This window comes from Micropterus dolomieu, linkage group LG01 (genome assembly GCF_021292245.1).
Source record: "Micropterus dolomieu isolate WLL.071019.BEF.003 ecotype Adirondacks linkage group LG01, ASM2129224v1, whole genome shotgun sequence".
In the NCBI taxonomy this organism is placed as follows: Eukaryota; Metazoa; Chordata; class Actinopteri; order Centrarchiformes; family Centrarchidae; genus Micropterus; species Micropterus dolomieu.
The window spans coordinates 1,049,619-1,066,074 of NC_060150.1; positions in this window are offsets into that span (position 1 = coordinate 1,049,619).

Genomic DNA, 16,456 nt, shown 5'->3' on the forward strand with positions numbered 1-16,456 from the left:
CAAAGCTGCAGATTCCTGCTTCTTTGGTTTCAGGAAAGAAGTGATGAACAAGTTCCACCAAGCTGTACTTTTTCTCTTTCAGCACATTCAGCTCTCTGAAAGTGAATGGAAATGTGAAGTGTATGTCCTGGTTGGCTTTGTCTTCAGCCCAGTCCAGAGTGAACTTCTGTGTTAAGACTGTTTTCCCAATGCCAGCCACTCCCTTTGTCATCACTGTTCTGATTGGTTCATCTCTTCCAGGTGAGGCTTTAAAGATGTCTTCTTGTCTGATGGTTGTTTCTGGTCTGTCTGGTTTCCTGGATGCTGTTTCAATCTGTCTGACCTCATGTTCATCATTGACCTCTGCAGTCCCTCCCTCTGTGATGTAGAGCTCTGTGTAGATCTGGTTCAGAAGGGTTCGGTTTCCTGCTTTTGCAATCCCCTCAGAAACACACTGGAACTTCTTCTTCAGTTTAGATTTAAGTTTACGCTGACAAACTGCATCAGGAGTTCCTGAATGAACACACAACAAATATCATCAGGGTTGTCTGTGTTTCAATATTATCTGCCCCCAAAATATGCCTCCCCTTCAGCCTAAAGCCACTTTTGTCAATAGAGAAGGGTGCTGCCTCTGATGCTCTACATGCTCAGTGTTTTTTGCAGAGTTCATCCAAAAGAAATTGAAGAACCTTTATTACACAGAATGAGACTGAATACATATTAGTATTCGTACATAGTGGTCTAAGAATGACAAAAGTAGTGACAGTAAGGTCTACAGTACATTCATTTAGTGACATTTGTGACAATGTTAGCTACATAAAAAATGGTGCTGATAAAAAAAAGGACTAAACTGCCTCCTGTAGAAAAATCGACTGTGACAACAATCCAACTTCAGCACATAGATGTGCAATGTGTCCTGATTGCCACATACAAAATAAATGTGTCTACAGCCAAGAAAATAACCTTTGGCCTTTGAAAACAAAACTTTCAGGGCTTCCATACATCCCAGATAATAAAGCTGTACCTTCACACTGAGAGGAGGAAGGTCCTCTGTTCTCTGAAGTCTCTCCAACATCATTGACAGCTGCTGACATGGAGACAGAGAAATTATGTTATATTTCCAATTTCACTTGTGCTTGTTAATTTGTTATAAATTTTAATATGATTTTTAAAATGCGTCTGTGTTATATACTGTAAATAATTTCATCTTGTATCACTGTGCAACTTCACCAATGAATCTTTGTGTCTACAATTATTCTGGACTGTGGCTTTTTGATAGCACTGATGCACTGTATACTGCCATGCAATGTTGTAATTGTCATACTTAATATATATATTCTGTGTATATTTACTCTTAGTATCTCATACATAAAATCACTGACAACAACCTGCAGGAAACTACTGCTTTATTTCGGGTCCATCCACAGGTCAACCTCATGTGCATAACTGCATTATGTCATCAGGACATCTCATTGGTTATTTACTCAAGGCATAAAATACCACACAACAACATTATACACATTACTCAGTGGCATTAACATCTTCCAGTGTCTCAAGCCACAAAGTAAATAAGTGAATCAGATAGCTCAATCATGCCTCTGTCCTCTCAAAAAGCAATGATTGATAGCTTAATCCTTCTCTCAAATTAACAAGTTCAAGCCTCAAATTTTATTCTGTGGTGAATGCATTGAGCTTTTGCACTGAGAGACCCTGTTCCTTTATAAGTATTTTGTCGCAAAGTCAACACGCTCTTTTTACTGAAAAATAAAGAAGAGAAGTGGCAAAACGTAGAAAACTGACCTCCTGATCCTGGGTCGGGTTCTGGCAGACTCTGCACCAGGTCGTTCCTGGGTATCTTCTCTAAAACCTTCTTGGTCATCTTCAGAGCTCCATGAAGTTTATAGGCACTCACCATTAGATCCACTGTGTCTTGCCTTTCTGCTCTCCCCAGGTCAGACGCTTTGATGGTTTGGTAACCTTTCACCATGTCAGGCTGCTTGAGACACCATTTGAACTTAGTGAATTCCTTGTCACTTAAATCCTCCAAAGTGTTCAAAAGGTCCACTGCTGTCATTTTGGCTCCCTACAAAAGTCAGGCAGTATTTTAGACCTGAAAGAAATCACAAAGCAACAAGAGCTGTGATTGTAATTTGTAGTATTTGTGTGAGTCTGGCCAGACAGAGCTCCTGCTGCTACTCTGTGGACTTCCATTTTCGGTTAACTTTTAGCTTAGTTTAGTTTAGCTGTTAGTTCTTGAAATAAAGGCTAGCTTTTGTTTTTAGCCATGCTAGCAGCACGGCTCTTGACACCAAAACAACACTGTAAACCAGGGGTGTGAGGAATTAATATTGATTTCATGAGGTCTGGTCTCACTTCGAGAGGGCGGAGGTGGATCTGTTTGCCAGCTGGCACAACACCCACTGTTTGCTGTAGTTCTCGATTCTGCCAGAGGACAGCCCGCCCTTGGGCATGGATGCATTTGCACACGCGCCATGGCCAGAAGGGCTGCTGTGTGCATTTGCCCCACCCCATCTCATTCCTCCTTTGTAAGAGAGGGTCAGGGGGAAACGGTTGTCCGTCATTCTGGTAGCCCCCAACCGCCGGTCGGCAGGGTGGTACACAGAGGTTACACAATTGGCAGTGAATCCCTAGCCTGTACCTCTGGTCTGGGGGGCTCAGGAGTCAGACACCATAGGCACGCTTCTGGTGCTGGACCAACTTCACCAGGTTTGGTTCCTGAAAGGGAGAGGTTAAGACAATAGACTGCTGGCTGGACAATCCGCTGAGTTGGTACATCCAAGTGGAGAGAGTGGGCTCCACCACTTGCTGCTACAAAGCTAAGTGGTTGACCTTTCAGCGCTGGTGCGTTGAGGAGGAGATGGATCTGTCAACCTGCTCAGTAGGATCCATTCTCTCCTTCCTGCAAGGCCTGATGGAGAAGGGACTGTCACACTCGACCATTACGGTTTCCATCCAGGGGGTCCCTGTGGACATTGAGGAGGACTACAAATATCTGGCCAAGAACACTCAAGCCCTTTACAGGAAGGGTCAAAGCCATCTATATTTTCTCAGAAGGCTTTGCCTTTTTATCTATTGGACGTGTCGAGTTCCTTCTCAGGATCCGTACTCGGGATCTGTGAGGAGAGGGACCGGTCGTTACTGGTTGTAATGAGGGAGCGTACATCAACTGTGCCTGACATCCCGGGGAGGAGTCAGGACAGCCCAGGTGTTTGATCAGATCCCTCTTGGTCATGCCAAACACCGGTCTGTCTAGTGACCTTCTCAGTGGTGGCCCACCATCCTAACACTGTGGATGATGTGGTGGTTTAGCACCTGTGGCTGGCCTGTGGCCGATCGTGTCGGTGAGGTGGACGATGGATTGTTGTAGCTCGGAAGACAGTCAGTCTCCACCCACTGTACCCATGGAGTCCAGTAGAGGGTGCAGCCTGAGCTACTAGAGTTACCATATCCTAACTTTCATTATTGCTCTGCTGATAGTATCCCCCATTTGACTGACACAGAAACCCGTTTGGGACCTAACTTCTGCATCTCCTCCTCTAACAAGTGCAGCTCACAGTCCCAAACAGAGCAAGGTTGCACCTCAGTTTTTAGATGTTGTTGTGAAAATATAAGTAAATCAGCAGTTATTAGATGTTAACCTAAGAAAGCATCCAATGTTCCACAGAGGACAACACGAGTCATCTCAAAATAGCTTCCTGTTTCGTGTCTGCACAGTGGATGAAATAACAACCAGGTCAACAGTCTACAGCCATGCTAACAGCTCTGAGGCAGTGCTCACACAGCAGTTACAAGCTAATGCTAACATGCTCAAAATGACAATGCTAACATGCTAATGCTAAGCAAGTATAATGTTAACCATGTTCACCGTCTTAGCTTAGAATTATAGCATGCTTACATTGGCTAATTAGCAATTAGCAAAGTACATGAGAGGCTGATGTGAATGTCATTTGTCTTCGGCTGGTATTTGGTCAGAAACAAAATCTGATAAATCAAACCTAGGAAATACAACACAACCCTCGTCTGACTCACTCAGCTTGTTCCTGTGGATGTCCGTCCCATCATGAGATTTACCTGCTCATTTATATTATAGTGACTCCTCCTATAATCAGTCCTGTGTCTGCAGCTGCTGTCTCACCATCAGTACTGATTTTATCAAAGCATGCAGTCTGACTGGTCTGTAGGCGCAAACAAAGCCTGTTCCAGACAGCTGTGACATGTAATAATCTGTACTACTCTATATTATGCTCAACAGGTATTTAATTTTTGTTTTTTGTTCAACTGGTGAAGGTTTTGTTGTTCTGAAGGAAACGAGTCCTCTTCTCTCTGACTTCAGTCAAAGAGCCACATTAGCCCAAAATCTTCTTCATCTCCTCAACAAAGAGTCAGCTGTAAAGTCTACTCCACCTCCAGAGGACCGGCCACTGTCAGTATGCACAGCAGATGTGAGGAGTCCTGCTGAGAGTGAATTTCGGCCTTATAACATCCATTGCAGTGTACTAAAAACCTGAGCCAATAAGCTTTTTGAATGTATTGCATTTTCAACATCTCACTATCTCAGGAGAGGGTTCCCACCTGCTTCCCACAGACACCATCATTCCTGTACCTAAAAAGTCTGCAGTGTCTAGTATGAACGACTACCGCCCTGTGGCACTCACCCCCATTCTGATGAAGTGCTTTGAGAAACTGGTTCTTCAGCACATAAAAAACAACTTCCCAGCCAGCCTGGACCCACAGCAGTTTGCTTTCAGAACCAACAGATCCACAGAGGATGCCATCTCCACTGTCCTCCACTCAGCCCTCACACACCTCGAGAAAAACACCACCTACTTTAGAATGCTGTTTGTGGATTTCAGCTCAGCGTTCAACACAATATCCCCATGAAACTGATCAGCAAACTCAGCACACAAGTGTAGTTTGATTGCATTTTATGATCTGAGTATTAACCTGCTGCGGTCATGCACGGACCAATAGAAAGCTACAGCAGCTTCCCTTCATGTGTCCTGACAAAGTCTGACCAATGCTCATTTCCTGGTTTTAAAATCTGGCCCAGCTTGAATCTGTACATCATCTGTATCCACCATGTGTCTGACCGTTGCTGAAATCTTGCAATATTGTTACACATTTTGTCTAAAACAACATTCAGTACATTCTTAAAAACTGCATCCATGATGATATTACAGAATATGGTGCATTACTGTAGATGAAACTAACAGGAGTTTAAACTCTTTCTGACTCAGATGCAGCAGCTTCACCGCCCACACCAACCATCTCATTCCTCCTTAGTGACAACAAACAAGCCGCTGTGAAAAACTAACTTCTGCCACAGAAAGAGAAGCTACAGGAAAGTATTGACCTTACAGATTTACTCCACACGACACTATATGTAAAGGAATGGAGCCATAGCCCGGTTTCCTCCAAAGAGTCGTGATTACTATCACTATTTTCAATGGTAAATAAATCTGACTCACTCAGCTTGTTCTTGTGGATGTCCGTCAGATCAGCAGCCTGATGGCGTCTCGTCCATGTCCGTCTGTAAAAAGAGAGACCTGCTCATTTATATTATAGTGACTCCTCCTACAATCAGTCCTGTGTCTGCAGCTGTTGTCTCACCATCAGTACTGATTTTATCAAAGCATGCAGTCTGACTGACTGAAGACTGAAAACAGTTGTTATGGTATTATGAGACTGGAATGCTGTGACATGTAAATATCTGTACTAAGCTCAATAGGTATTTACATTTTTTTTGTGTAACTGGTGAAGTTTTTGTTGTTCTGAAGGAAATGAATCATCTCTCTGACGTCAGTCAAACAGCCACATTAGCCCTAAATAACATCACTCACTGATCTTTTATTGTATAATTTATGCTGATTTTCATCTCATCAACAAAGAGTCAGCTGGAAAGTCTACTCCACCTCCAAACTCAACTGAGATCAGAGACAAACAAAGTCATTCATGTAAACAAAACCTACAAAGCAAGTAGCATTTAACATTTTTATTTACCTGAGTTGGGAGTACCCTTAGTCTTAAAGATGTAAACCACCTGTAATTTCACATAATTTACCCTCTTTAACTTAAAAGTATAAACTAAATTACAAAAAAGTGGAGCCCGACCGATTTATCATTTTGCAGATATTATCAGCCAATATTAGCTACTTGCAGATATATCTGCATCTGTGTTTATAACAGCCAATATATGACTATAAAAACAGAAACAGAGAGTCGATTCCTTCCCTCATGTCATGAGATTATATGTACGGTAATAACTACTGCATGACATTATCATTATTGTGATAGCAATGACATGACAGATGATATATGGTATTATTATTAATTTTAGTATTAGTACTATATTGGTATTTTTTATAGTTTCTGTTTCACTGGCCCCACAATACAAACACTATTTAATTTAATGTTCATTGGTAGTAGTACACTATAATTTATAAATAATCAGACATTTTAAAAATGTTTTCTGTAGTTTTATACATGACTCTTATTTATCAAAACGTTAATATATTTTGATGTACTTTGTTCAAAGTACTATTTCTAACAATAACAAAGTTTCTTTCTATACTGCATTATGTCATGGTGTCTTGGTATGGTCTCAAGATAACAAATGTTAGGGATAATCTTTGTTTATGTTATGCCTTTCTTAAAATAAAGGGGAAAAATATATCGGCCGATATAGCGGCTTTTGGATTTTAAAATCCCAAAATATTGAAATTGGTATCAGACTTAAAAATCCCATATCGGTCAGGCTTTAAAAAAAAGTCAATGTACCATTTACTGGATGTCAATTAAATATTTCAAACCAAACACCAACAAGCAGATACAAATAGATGTACCATTTACCGTCAGACTTTACTCTAAGGGAATACATGATTAGCAATTATTTACTTCCTGCTGGTAAAATGCTTAAAACTCATTAGCTCTTGAACACCACTTTATGTTTAAATAAAGTGAATGAAACTCGTCTGATGAAAAAAAACTCTTTCCCTTTGCTAAACTTCTCTACTCACAATCCCCCAACACGAATAGAAGTTTTATTATTTAGTTTTCACTTGATGTTTTGGATTATTTAGACAATAACAGTAAAACATTTCTATGTGGTTCTCTAAAAACAACAAAAAGGTGACTGTGCAATCATTTATGTTTAACTGATCTGAAACCACATTTACCTCAGCAACTTCGGAGGTGTCATCCACTGCTGAGCTGTGGATTCAGGGACATGGCAGAGGGTGGTGATGTTACCTAAGGGAAGACAGACTTTACTTAAACACATCACAGAGAACACTTACTAATATGACTGTCAGTATGACAGAAATCCCTTTGAATATAATTCCATAGCTGCAATAAAGCTCATGCTTGTGGCACAATGTAAACCATGCTTTTGACAACTGCTTTTAGTTTAGTTCCTTCACAGAACTAACTCTTGTATTCAACATTTTTTTCTCAGGCGGGTGGCTGTTGTCTCCCTTAGAGGAGCTCAGAGTAGAGCCGCTGCTCCTTTGCGTTGAAAGGAGCCAGTTGAGGTGGTTTGGGCATCTGGTAAGGATGCCTCCTAGACGCCTCCCTAGGGAGGTGTTCCAGGCATGTCCAGCTGGGAGGAGGCCTCGTGATGAGACCCAGGACTAGGTGGAGAGATTATACTGGCCTGGGAACGCCTCGGGATCCCCCAGTCAGAGCTGGTTAATGTGGCTCCGGAAGGAGAAGTTTGGGGTCCCCTGCTGGAGCTGCTCCCCCCGCGACTCGACCACAGATTAATGATTTCTGTGTCTCTGGTCTATTATTGAGGGAAACCCTGCCAAGGAACAAAACCCCACAGAGGTGAAAAGGTGCCACACGCACATTTAAAGAGGTTACTTCAGTCATGCCTACATGTGTGTTTGGGATGAAATAAAATGAGAAAAGTTGATCTACAGGAGAAACATATGTCAAACAACAAATTCACCAGAAGGCATATGGAAGACCCCCTGACCCGCCATTAATATTGTAAGTTTAAAGTATTATCAGTAGTAATTACAAAAATCATAATGTATTTATACGGACTTTGATATTTAATAATTAAAATGTAGCTCAATGATATAGGTAAAGTAGGTATAAGGTTCACTTTGACAAGTGAAAGAGTCTTTTACTGTTGCTTTACAGACGTTCTTTGGGTAGGTGAAGGCGGGGTGAAAACTAGTTAAAACATGAATGATTTCTTGCTTGGCCCCCAATGTTTCAAGACCCTGGAAATGCCCGTGGTAATCACAGTAGGTTTCTCTAATGGTAATTGTACTTTTACTTGAATGCAGATTTTCAATCTACCAACAACTGGTGATGTTACATTCACGAATGATCCGATTCTTTTTATCAGCTCTTTGGTACTTAATGCTGCTAAACCTCGTCCACAAATGCAAAATAAAATGATACTGGTTTTGAAATGGTTCTCTGAAAGGAACAGATCCATAAGACCCGTGTTATAAAAGTAGCGTAGCCCTTTAAGGGAGGGTTCAGTGCGCGCATGTGTGAGCGTAGCCAGTGCGTGTGTTGACAGTGAGAGACGGAGCGTGTGTGTGGAAGCGAGTGAGCTGAAGGAGGGCAGAGCTAAGATAAACAGATCAGAAATAAACCCCATGTAGCCATAAATGTACAGTGTAGGTTACGGTGGTCAACAAATAGACTGCAGCTTCTCAAGATCTAAGCGGAGCTTCTGTTTGGTGCTTACCAACTGCTGCTGAGCGAGTGAAGGGGGTTAGCCCCGAAGTTACCGGTAACAGGAAAGGTTAACACTGGCAACCACGAAGGGACCCTCTCACATCAAACAGAGCAGCTGTGGTGAGCATAAATAAACGGCGGAATAAGCCAGGACAAAAGTCGGAAGTTTGTTTACTGTGCCCGGCTGGGAAGCTAAGCTAATAAGACGGCTGCTAGCCAACGTTTTTGGGAGTGTAACCAGCCACTCTAACCCACCCATGATGCTAACTACTGTGAAAGAAAGCCAGTTAGGAACAGAAACGGATTATGTGAATAAGAGAAATAAAAGACATGAGCATTTTAACCCTTTACTCTGTGAAGAGGAGCCGGTTGAAAGGATGCAGACAGTGTCTGAAAAACCACATGAGCACGTGCAGCCCAGGTTTTCTAGCACAAACCCCTTTATTAATGAAGTTGATGTACAAAACCAAGACCCATGCTGCCATGTGCATAACCCCCAAACTCATGCCCAGCCATTAACGCTGTATAATCCAGCCCTGCCACCAGCTGCCGCAGTTGCCACACCTCATGCAAACCCATTTTCCTCTGCCCACCTGGGGAGTTTTATCCAGAGCACGCCTGCACCCTGTTACTCTACATGCCCAGTGCCACACACCCCGTGCTATAGTCCCCTGAAAAACAAACTATGGACACGTACTAGAACAACGACATAGTCAGACTGTCCAGTTAAAGGGGCCTCCCACCAAGCATGAGCGGGCCAAGACACACACACACCAGCGTGGCCATGCATTTTACCAGCCTTCTTCTGAGAGTGAGGATGACTATGACTGCAGAGAGAGAGTCCCCACCTTACATCTTGGTCAGTACGACGGCACAACTCCATGGAAGGAGTTTCTGCACAGGTTTGAGAGCTGTGCCAAAGCTAATTACTGGTCAGAACAGACAGTGACTGTCCAGCTGAAGTTCTGCCTCGTAGGTGCTGCAGGGGCCATAATTCACAGAAACCCTCGGTCCTCACAGTGGGATTACAGAAGGCTTGTGGTGGAGATGGAGACTGCGTATGGCCCTTCTTCAGAGCATGCAGCCGCAGTGGCTCTCGAACTGAGGCAGCGAGTCCGCAAACTGGGTGAAGCCCTCCATACTTTAAGAGATGACATATATGGAAAAGTGTCGATAGCCTACAGTGACAGGACAGAGACTGAGCAGGACGCCATAGGCATTGAGGTTTTCACTAACGCTGTTGGAAAGGCAGAAGTTGTACAGAAACTACTAGAACAGCGGCCCCGCACACTTACCCAAGTTTATGATATTGCCCGCCGCTATGAAACCACCAAGCGGGCGGCATCATATGTCACCACCCTCATGCAGACAGGGGCACGCAGCATGAATGAGCGGAGGCCTCGTGCTGCTGTGATCAGAGAGAGAACTGGGCTGGCGGAGGCAGAGACTGTTACAGTATCCCCAGCAGCCAACTGGAAGCCTGAGCCCCCCAGCCTTAGCTACCCACCACGCAAATGGAAATGCCAGAAAGACATTAAAAGGGAGGAGATTCGCTGCCACAATTGCTCTTGTCTGGGTCATATGAAAAGGAATTGCCCCTCACCAAAGAAAACTATCAGATCTCGAGCCTCACTAGCCTCTCCAGAGAGCCCAGGTTGTGCTGTCCTCCACCTTAAAGTGCAAGGCAAAGAAATGAGCATTAATATGCTTGTTTATGAACTGGAAGTGTGCGCTGTTTTGGACAGTGGGGCACGGAGAAGTGTAATGCCGCTACACCATTACGATGCCATTCACCCAGATGTACGGCCCCCACTGCAGCCATCACAGGTACATTGCTTGGCGTGGGGCCCGGTGACATACCTGTGCTTGGTGAAGCTCACATCCCTGTACAGATCAACAACTGTCAGGTGAGCGTGCACTTCCTTGTTGCTGGTATAGCTGGTGATGAGGCTCTCCTAGGCCACCCGTTCCTGACTCAAGCCCAAGCACGCCTTGACTTTGGAAACCACCGTATTGTGCTGTTTGGGGAGGAGGTGCCGTATTTTCACTCACGAGACAAAACAAAGACACATGCAGTGAGAGTCGCCTGGACTGTGGTGTTGGAGGCCGGACAAGAGTATCTGGTACAAGGCAACATTCACTGCCGGGATCCAGTTAAAGGGGAGGCGATGCTGAGTCCCACTAAAGGCTTTGTGGAGAAATATAAAGTACTGGTTTCCCGTGTTTTGGTGGAAGCAAAGCCCTTTAAAACTGTGCCTCTACGCCTCTTCAATCCTGGAAACACGGCCGTAACCATCAAAAGGGGGGCCATTGCAGGGTTCCTCCAGCCTGCCCAAGCCCTGCAGCCCACAAAGGTCACAGCCCTGCCCGAACAGACTGTCAGCAGCCCACACACTGTTCCCAAGCACCTGGAGGAGCTGTATGCTCAGATTTGTGCTCAATTAAGCAGAGAAGAACAGATCCAACTAGCTCAGCTGTTGTGCACTTATGACAGCGTGTTCTCCACCGGCCCTAATGATCTTGGCCGCACCAGCTTAGTACAGCACGATATCATAACTAGGCCGGGTTTCCCAGTCATGCAGCCACCACGCCGGATGGCATGGGAGAAGCAACAGAACGCCGATGATCAGATACGGCAGAGCTTGGGAGCTGGACTGGCCTGCCGGAGTCACAGCAGCTGGGCATCGCCGATAGTGATGGTGCGGAAAAAGGACGGCACATATTGCCTTTGTGTAGACTACAGAGCACTGAATGACTGCACTATTAAGGATGCATATCCGCTGCCCCGCATACAGGACACGCTGGACACCCTTTCCACTGCCAAATGGTTTAGCACGCTGGACCTTGCCTCTGGCTACTGGCAAGTCGAACTGACTCCAAGAGCACGCAAAGCAGTAGCCTTCTGCACAAAAAGTGGGTTGTTCGAGTGGAATGTTATGCCATTTGGATTGTGCAACGCCCCGGCAACATTCCAGAGGCTGATGGACCGCGTCTTGGCTGGCATGCAGTGCCTGGTCTACTTAGATGACATCATTGTGCTGGGCAGTAACGTGTCAGAGATACTGGAACGGCTGAGCCTGGTGTTCAACTGCCTGCACCAGGCCAACCTGAAGCTAAAACCCGCTAAGTGTTGTCTTTTCCACCCCCAGGTGGCTTACCTGGGCCACATCGTCTCAGAGGAGGGTGTGGCAACTGACCCCAGCAAGGTTCAGAAGGTACAGGAGTGGCCAACGCCCACATCAGTCCAGGAAGTCCGCCGATTTGTCGGCCTCGCATCATACTACCGCCGGTTTGTGAGAGACTTTGCGTCCATAGCCAAGCCCCTCCATGCCCTAACAAAGAAGCATACTAGATTTCAGTGGACTGCGGAATGCCAGGCAGCTTTTGACAAACTCAAGAACCTGCTAACCAGTCTTGGGTTACCCACTCGACCAAGGCAACATGATACACGTGACACTGACGTGAGTGATGTTGGCATCGGCGCTGTCCTCTCACAGGTTCAGGAGGGCAGAGAGCGTGTGCTGGCCTATGGAAGTTGCAAACTGTCTCAGACTGAACAAAACTACTGCACCACATGGTGGAAGCTGTTAGCCGTGGTGGAGTTCATATCACATTTTCGGCAGGACCTCCTGGGTCGGTCTTTCATGATCCGCACTGATCACAGCAGCCTACGGTGGTTGATGAGAATGAAGGAGCCTGAGGGACAGCTTGCCAGGTGGCTGGAGAGACTTGGCGAGTACAACTTTGAGATCACACACAGTAACGCAGACAGCCTCTCCAGGAGACCCTCCCGCCAGTCCTGTCCATGTAATCTGCCAGGCCCCTCCCCTACTCCAGTGAACATCTGTCATCAGGCTGTGCAGGCTAGCAACGAGCGCCCCCCATGGATAACAGTCGCAGCATGCAGCCCAGCCACAAAGACCTATTAGAGCCAGTGGAAGCGGCTATATATCCGAGACGGAATCCTGGTTAGGCGATTCTACTGCCTGGCTGACACCCAGTTCTACCCGCAAGTTGTGCTGCCTCGCGCCCTCAGGCCAGATGTCATGAGACAGATGCATGAAGGGCAGGTTGGGGGGCATTTTGAGGTGGAGCGCACTGTAGCCCGGCTGCAGACACGATATTTCTGGTATCGGATGAGAGAGGATGTTGCTCTCTGGTGTGGCACCTGTACCAGCTGTGCGTCAAAAGCAAGGCCACCAAAGACACCACAAGCCCCCATGGGTACTGTTAGGGTGGGAGCCCCGATGGAGCGGGTCGCCTTGGACATTATGGGGCCACTGAACGAATTGGAGCGCAGCAACAGATATGTGCTCGTGATACAGAATTACTTCACCAAATGGGTGGAGACGTTCCCTCTATCTAATGACCAGACTGTAACCGTGGCTGAAATACTCGCCTCAAAGTGGGTGTGTTGGTACAGGGCGCCACAAACCCTGCACAGTGACCAGGGCTGTAACTTCGGGTCTGAAGTGTTCCAGAAAATGTGCCTGCTGTTTGGTATTGAGAAAACGCACACCACAACTTTCCGACCTCAGTTGGATGGCCAAGTGCAAAGATTCAACGACCACCCTGCAAAAGATTCTGGCTACAACAGCAGACTGTTGCCATTGGGACTGGGACCTCATGGTCCCTTATGCTGTCATGGCCTACAGGGCGACAAAGCATAGCGCAACTGGTTTCACCCCCAACTTCATGATGTTTGGTCGGTGGACCTTGTGGCCGGACTGCCTCCAGATTTTATTGTACAAAGTAATGGGAGGGTAACATGCAAATACATTTATTTACTACACGCAATGTGAACTAACTAGCCGAGATGCAATTTCATGTGAGGAAGGTGCAGGCAGCCAAGTGTTGCAGAGATGGCTGCTGTTATCGTTGGAGAAGGAGACACAGCTGTAATGAAAGAAGATGTAGAGAAATATTAAATAATATTATTCTATATTCAATATAAAGAAATACAATTATTTTATTTATTCAACAAACTATATGAATTGAGAAAGCGTTTTTTCCATTCGTGTCAATATTTTTGGCATGACTGAGGAACATATAATGCGCAGATTTCGCCTCTCCAGCCATATTGGAGCTGTTGGCTGATCTAAGGGCTGATTTTAAGCCAGCTAAAAGAAAGAGTCACACAACACTTGCCATGCCTAAACTTCTTACAACTCTGCACTTCCTCGCATAGTGTGCGAACCATACCATAGCTTTCGGGGGGATGTTTGCTTCAACCTGACTTCTTTTCTTCGTGAGATGGAAGAATTTAGAAAGTTGTGTGGCGCTGCAGAGAGCCCCCAGCTGCAGTAGTGCATGGATCAGGCGAAAAATTCACCAGCCAGAGGGAACGATCACCAACTGTTCACAGTGCGCCAGTCACAATAGCGTCAAAACCCATTGTAGGTATCGGAGAGGGAATGGGGCGTACGATTTCCACATGCACTGAATGAAACAAGGTTTTTGCGCAGCGGCTGCTTTCCCTCCCAAATCTTCAATGGCGGAAACCATTAAAACACACAAACCCCTCATTTAAATACTGCCACCTCCATTGTGTTTGCTCCTGTTGTCATCTACCCAATAATTCTTAGTAAATCACCCATAACAGGAACTAAAATTACACGTGCAGTATTTTAGAATGCACATGCAATTTAGTACTCTTTATTCTGGGTGTTAGTAAATCTGACCCTTTGTATTCCATATGTAGCAGAGAATAAAGCAGCTTTACCTTCACATCCATCAACGTGTCAACCTCACCTGCATAACTGCATTATGTTATCAGGACATCTCATTGGTTATTTATTCAAGGCATAAAAAACCACACTAACAGTAAAACCATCCACATCACTCAGTTACATTTATATCGCCCAGGGTCTCAATCCAAGGAGGAAATAAAAAAATCAGGCAGCCTCTGTCCTCTCAGACAGCAATGATTGATGACTTAACCCTTTTCTCATAATAACGAGATCAGGCGAATTTTATTCTTTGGTGAACGCAGTGAGCTTCCGTGCAGAGACCCTGTTCCTTTACAAGTAAATATAATATAAAGACTGACATTCTGGTCCTGAGCTGGTGTCTAACAGACTGGTACCTGGCACGTTCCTGGGTATCTCCTCAAAAACCTTCTTGGTCACCTTCAGAGCTCCATGAAGATTATAGGCGTTCACCATTAGATCCACTGTCCTCCTGCCTTTCTGCCCTTTTCATCTCACTTTGATGGTTCCCTTCCGTCCTTCCTTCAGATACCATTTAAACTTTGTGAATTCTTTGTCACTTAAATCCACCAGAGTCTCCAAAAGGTCCTTTGCCGTCATCATGGCTCCCTGCTGAAGTCAGGCAGTATTTTAGACCTGAAGGAAAACTATAACACAAGTGTTTCAGAGCAGCAGCAGAGTTCTGATTGACCAACACAAGATCTGTGTTTGTTTAGTTTGTAGTATTTGTGGGCAGAGTCTGGCCAGTCAGAGCTGCTACTGCTGCTCTCTGTGGTCATTTTAAAGTGGAACACTGCTTCCATTTCTTTCAAATAAAGAGAGACATCTTTGAGTTAAAGCACCACTGAACGGAAATGGTAAATGTCAGCAGGAAGCTAATATATTGAAAGATTCATTCATTCATTCATAAGAACAGGTTTTAGTTTCTGTAATAAAGGCTAGCTGTTGACTTTAGCCATGCAGCACAGCTCACGACAGCTCACTTCAGTGAAGTGGAAAAAATAGGTGCCAGGTTTTAAGTAGGCTGCTGAAAATGGCCAATCTGCACTTCTTGGTTTTAAAAATCTGGGCCCACTGAACGGGAACATCACATTTTTAATTAGGGTGATTGGTTGCATTTGAAGCAATTATCTTACATCCAAGTTAGGATGTTAACAAATCAGATGGTGCAAAAGCAATTTATTGATATTCCCAAAGTTATGGTCATGGTAAAATCCAGAGTCCTCAATGTCCAAGACAAGACCGAGTACAAATACGGTTGAGTCCGAGATGAGACCAAGACCGGTCTCGAGTACTACTAAACAAGTATTAATCTTATCTGATAATACGTTGCGATAAAGTCACTGATGATATAAAGATAATCTCACCTCTGAGCTTTGGTCTGGCTGTCATGTTCCCCACACAGAGTGCTTTTAGAGGGAGGGACTCCCTCCTCTCTGTCCTCACACTGACTCATGCTGCTCAACTCACATCCACTTTCACCTGGAGAGGAAACACAAATCATTCATCTGCACATCAACTCAAATCCTCCTTTCCATCATTTCTCCTGGAAAAAGATCAGCTGCTCCTCCACTGATGTGCTGCTAGTTTCTGTTTCATATCAGTGGCAGCTGAATGCAGTCAGACAGCAGCGTGAGGCAGAGGAAGCTGCCATCAGCTGCTGGACTTCTACTATCAGTCCACTAGATGGAGGCATGAAGCTGCAGCCCAGCACACACACCTGCATGGAGGAGCGGCTACATTACATGACACGCACTGATCGAATGTGAATGACATTAATGTTTTAGTAACTTCCCAATCACTAAACATATCAGCTCTACATAAAAGAGCCGCTCAGCATCACGGTCAGCAGGTAGCTGCAGCAGCGACTCACAGCTCATGGAGCCGATTCAGATCCATTAAAACACTCAATGCTTGAAAAGTCACAAAACTTTGCACAAAATTCCCGTTTCTGCGTTGTGAAAGGAGCAAACTAAATGGCCACACGTTGATATATTCATGTCCCCAAATGCAGCCGTCAAGAAATCTGCTGTTTCCCATTGATCACAATA